Genomic DNA, 6,000 nt, shown 5'->3' with positions numbered 1-6,000 from the left:
AGACACCTCTGCTGGTCACTTCCTTTGGGAAGCGGGTGGTGGCGACCCTGCCTGCGATGCTATCTCTGCCTTGGTTGCCTCAAGTCTTCTGTATACTCCCCCACCTCCTAACTGTCCCCCAGACCCACTGAGACACATGCTTGTGCATTCACATGTTGAATGTGTGTCAGGCCTGCACTTCACCTCTGTTCACGGGAGCCCTTTGGATCCACCCAGGGTGGTGCCCAGGCTGGCAAAGCAAGACTCTTCCCTGTTCCGGCAGAGAATAAAAACAAGGGCTGCACGGCAGATTCTGGAACAGGTAACCTGAGAGTCAGGATTTGATCTAGCAGAGCCTGGAACACAAACCAAGAGGGTGGCAGCAGCTGGCACCTTCAGAGCACCCACAGAGCTGCTGCTGCTCCTTGCTTGCTCCACCCTGCAATTAAATAAAACGCCCCCCCCTTCCTCCTCCAAAGGGAGCCTGAACCGGAGCTGTGCTACAGCTCCTGGAGTGTCTCACAGAAAAGAGGGGTGTGAGCACCTAACAAGAAGATGACCAGCATCACAACAGAGCAGCCACCTTTGGGACACCACCAGGCTCTGCTCAGGGGGTCTCGTCTCAGAAAGGGGGCTGGAACAGGCCCCAAAAGGGCAACCAGAACAGTACAGAGGCTGGAGACCCTTCCCTGCAAGAACAGATCACAGTGCTTGAAGGCTGAGATGAATTGGGGGTGGGAGAGCGATGAATAAGGCTTTGAAAACCACTGTGTGAAAATGTTTTGCCTCCTTTCAGCACCAGAGGGCAGCCCAGGAAGTTGACTGGCAGCACATTCAGGGCCTCTGCGCACAATGAACATGATTGACTTGGAGCATAGATTGTTACAAAATGTGGCAAGGAACTTCTGAACTGGATGGCCTGAAAAGGAAATTAGATCTCTGTGTCTGTCAAGGTCTATGAGCCAGGAGGGTCACATGCTTCCAAATGCCAGCTTGGACTGGCCAGGTGGTTCCTGCTGCTCCTCTGCCCTGCTCTGTCACTTCACCCCGCAGAAGCATTCCCCCCTCCCCCATGTGCTCCCTCCTTTGCTTTCTCTGCCCACCACTATCACCAGAACCAGTGGCATCACCAGTGCATGGGGCCATGGTCACCCCCATGATGGACCTCCTCCCATGCAGTGGAGTCCTCCCTGGACCTTGGGCATAGTGATGCACCATCACCTGCCCTGCTGGGATAGAATAGAGATATTTCAGTGCAGTTTGTTTCATTGCATTCTGCATGAAATTACACATTGAATAAACAGTGTTTCTCACACTTTTAGTACCAGGACCCACTTTTTAGGATGAGAATCTGTCAGGACCCACCAGAAGTGATGTCATGATCGGAAGTGACATCATCAAGCAGGAAAAATTTTAACAATCCTAGGCAGCAATCCTACCCACACTTACCCAGGAGTAAGTCCCACGTACTACCAACCCAGAGCCCAATCCTAAGCATGTCTACTCAGAAGTAAGTCCCATTGCAGTCAATGGGGCTTACTCCCAGGAAAGTGTGGATAGGATTGGGCTGCTAGTTGATAGTTCCAACCCAGTTTGAGAAAATCTTGGTATTTTTGAATAATGTCATAATGACATATATTATATGTATATTATTATGTTATATATTATGTCAGTGTTTCTCAAACTGTGGGTCCGGACCCACTAGGTGGGTCACAAGCCAATTTCAGGTGGGTCCCCCTTCATTTCAATATTTTATTTTTAATGTATTAGACTTGATGGTCTAATGACCATGGTATGTGACTGCATTTGGGGAAATGTGACAGACGTGTACTTTTAACAAGCTACTATGTATATTCTTTTAACAATGATAGTCAAGGGGACTTACTCCTGGGTAAGTATGGGTAGTATTGCAGGCTAGGATTGTTACAAATTTTCCTGCTTGACGATGTCACTTCTAGTCATGATGTCACTTCTGGTGGGTCCTGACAGATTCTCATTCTAAAAAGTGGGTCCCAGTGCTAAATGTGTGCGAACCACTGTATTATGTTATATATTATTCAAAAATACCAAGATTTTCACAATTTTGGCCAATAGTGGTGTTGCGCCCCTGCACGTCATCAAGTGCGGCTCGCACCCTGTAGTGACGCTGACGCCACTGACCAGAACCCCCTTGTCTCTTGCTGAAATAATTGTGTTATCACAGAAATTTGACTCCCCTCCAGTCCTAAACAGAGCCCCCAAGGGACTCCTTGTCTATGCCCCAATTCCAATTCCAGTAAATACATTCAATGAAGATTGGCCTATCAGTGTGAACTAGCCCTGATGGCTGCACACCCTTTCTGAGTTCAGTGGCAGCCAGTGTCTGAATGCCAGCTTTGGGGGGGGGGGGCAATACTGGGAGAGAAATGTGCCTCCTCCCTCCTTCTGCTTGTGGGTTTCCCAGTGGCATCTGCAGAAGACAGGAAAAAGCTGAACAAGACTCTCAGGACTGGATTCAGTCACTGGCCTGTTTTAGTCCAACATCTTTTTGCTTAGCTCCAATTGTCCAGGTGTATGAGAGCTTGGAACAGACACACACACACCTTCAGTGTCGCAGAGGAGGCCTCCTCTCCATGAACTTTCGCATCATCATCACTCTCACAAGGATCACAAGCCACCCTGCAGACCTTTTTCGGCAATTACTGAATGAAAACTGTGTCCACAAGTGACATTTTCTTGGCAGGATCTCTTGCTTCAAAGGACAAGGGAAAGGGGGAGTTCCAAGGCATACAGCTGGCAGGTGAATAAATGAAAGGAGGCCTTTATTCTCCTTCCCTCTCACACTCCAAGAGCTATGGAAACTGTTTTGACACTGAACAAAAGGCAGAAACAGTCCTCTATTTTCCCTCCTCCAACTCCAGCATCAAACAAGAACCCTAAGGGAAAACACAAACACACTCCAACCTGCAGATCTCTTTGCCACAAACCAAAAGGCAGCTTCTTCTGAGCTCCTTAAACAAGCTAGCTCAGGTCACAGGCCTTTACTGAGTGTGCGCACAAGCTTCCAGGTCACACAGGACTCCGTGAGTGCCTGACTTGCACACAGCCCGCCACCAAGGGCAGCTTGTGCCACCTGCCCAGGCAGCAGGGCAGGTGGCACAAGGCATTTAAGGTGCTGAATTTGTGCTACCTACCCAGGTTTAATAAGGTTTTGTCTGTGAATGAAGCTGATGGAACCCAGAGAGAATTTACAAGGTGGAATCATGCACTCCAGCCAGGATTTTAATCAAGTCAATCACTGCATCTAATTTCCACCATTTTGAATCAAAGTTGTCCAACCCACCTTTTCTGAAGAACTGGACATCAGGAGAGTCAGGTTGCAGGATCAGGGCAAAGGTCCAGTTCACCCAGCATCACCCTGCTTCCCACAGCAGCCCATCAGCTGCCCCCTCAAAGGGACACCTACAGATGAAGACAGCCACCTTCTCCCACCACTCCCCTCGCCGCCACGCCCCCCCCCCAGCATTCTGGAATGCAGGCATTCTGCCCCTAGACCCAGAGGGAACTGGAAGTCAAACATTGCAAATAAAGCCACTTAGCTTGCAAGATACAAGACACAGACCTTGAAACCCTGAAAGTGCACCATTGCTTGCACCTCTGGGGGTTGATGTGGCCACCCAGAGGTAAAGGCCCACAGCCCACGCTCAGGGACACTTGTTGCCTTCATCACAGGTGCCTGGACAGGACACTAGGGGTTCTGGGGGCAGAATGCTGGCAAGCAGCTTGTCTTGGGAACAAGGTCACTGCAGCAGAAAGATGGGAAAGGTGGCAGACTTGGTATTCCCAAGAGGACTCAGGGCTCAGAGGCAATGCAAATCCCAAATTCCTCATGCTTGACAAGGGCATTGAATATTTAGTATCACACACTCCTCATTGTGATGTTGCAGTTCAGCAGCTGCATCAACCAGCCATCTTTGCTGGGATGGCCTGCCAGGCCTCAACACACACCCACACAGCCCTTCATCTGCTTGGTGTACAAGCCATAGACAATTGGGTGACACCCCCCCCCCAGGCACTTCCTTTATTATAAAATTCCTTTTCTCCAAGGTAGTAGTGGGAGAGGGGAGAAGAGGCACATATTCTGGTTGACCTTCTTTCCCTTTTGCAGCTAAAAGCTGTTTGGGGCATTCCCATCAGAGATGCACATAGAACTGTTCCATCCATCCACTGCACCTTGAGCCAACCCACTCCCCTGTACACCCTCCATCCAAGAAGAGACATGGAGGGAGCTGATTACCACACTGACACTTGCCTGATATTGAAAAATAAGACTTTCCCCCCACTGCGATGCAGGGAGGCTCCCAACAGACCTTTTGAGGCCTCCTGTGTTCCTTGGCCAGCCCCGCAAGGAGCACTGATTGCCTTGGTTCAGCAGGGGGTACCTTCCAGAGCCTGCTGCACTACTGCTGCAGGACTGTAGACCCAAAACTCTAGCAGGCAGGCAGGCAGGGCTCAGCAAACAGTGGCTAATTCATGGCGCTCAGCACTCCAGTCCAGTCACTGTGAGAACTGACCTGCAGAGATACGTCTTCACGAGTGGCTGTTTTTTTCTGTCTGCATACACCCAACCCAGAAGAGATTCCTGTCTTCAGTGGGTCTTCCCAGGAAGTGGCCAGATGGTGGGGGAGGAAGACAGCAGAGGATTCTGAGAATCAGAACCTGGCTGTGATCACAAGAGACGGAATGTGGCTCCCCAGGACAAAACTGGGCGATGCTCCCTGAGCCCCAGTCTCTCTAGCCTGGAGTTCCATCTCCAACGACAGCCAAGTGGATGCTGGTAGCCGGGGTACCCACCACCCACCCACCCCTGGGATACACACACACACTGCACCTCTTGATACCGGGGGTCACCAATGTTGGCAGCAGACCCTGTCACTAACAACCAACTGCATACCCAGGCGGCCCTTTCCTAGAAAGGACCAAGGAAGGCCAAGAAATGGGCTGTCAGGTTTGATACCACTTTACATGGAAGAAGAAGATTAAAGCCAGCTGAAGAGGGACATATTTGCCTACAACAGAGGCACACCTCAACCACCTAAGAAGACAACAGAAAACCCAGAAGGATGGAGTCAAGCAGAAGCATGGACAGCAACATCAGAGGGGGTCAGAACCCCTGCAGGATGCTGAGGATTCACCAGCACCTCAAGTGCGGAAGGGACTGTCTGCTTCTCCCACCCCTCATTTATCTTTAAAAGGAAAATCCACAGAATCTTGGAAGGGGTTCAATAGGTCATCTAGTCCAACCCCCTGCCTTAGGCAGGAAATCCTCTTAGAGCATCTCCATAGAAGCAAACCCCTCCTCTCCCTGGCTCTAGAGAGGTCAGTCCACTCACACCCAGGATTACACCGTGGGGGGGGGGCAAAGCTGGTCCCTGCCACAATTTGGCACCCTGATGCCAACACACACCTCAGAAGGTCCGACGTGCCTCTCACACATCATACAATTTTTCAGCAATTCACAACTCTGCTCGCTGAGAAGCTGGGGGTCTGGGGCTTGCCTGAGGCCATCTGGCAAATCAGTGTCAGTAGGTGCAAAGTATCTCCTTCACACAGGTATCAGTGGGGCCTGAGCCATCAAGAAAGAGACCCTGGGACTGTGGCGGAGAGTGCCATGAAAAGGCCAATCCTGCAGGAGGCAAAGGGATGATGCCTTTCTCTCTTGCTTGTGGTCTTCTCAGAGGCAGCTGGTGGGCCACTGTGAGAAACAGGATGTAGGACTAGGTGAGCCCTCCATGGGCCCGATCCAGCAGCCAGGCTCTCCTGATTCTCTGGAGGTCATGGCAAAGACAAGGTTTGAATCAGGGACAATCCAAGGTGTCCCCAGTCTCTGGTGTCCACTATGCCTCACCAATTCCACCAGTCTCCAGGCATAATGTGTAATCCTGACAGCAGCAGGGACCACAAGGGGCAAACCCGCACATGAGAACCGGCCCAGAGGGTTCCTAGTTGCATATACTGCTGAGAGGGCAACATATTTCCAGA

The sequence above is a fragment of the Tiliqua scincoides genome, chromosome 16 (assembly GCF_035046505.1).
Source record: "Tiliqua scincoides isolate rTilSci1 chromosome 16, rTilSci1.hap2, whole genome shotgun sequence".
Classification (NCBI taxonomy): Eukaryota; Metazoa; Chordata; class Lepidosauria; order Squamata; family Scincidae; genus Tiliqua; species Tiliqua scincoides.
The sequence above is the reverse complement of the archived record's forward strand: the minus strand, read 5'-3'. Positions refer to the sequence as shown.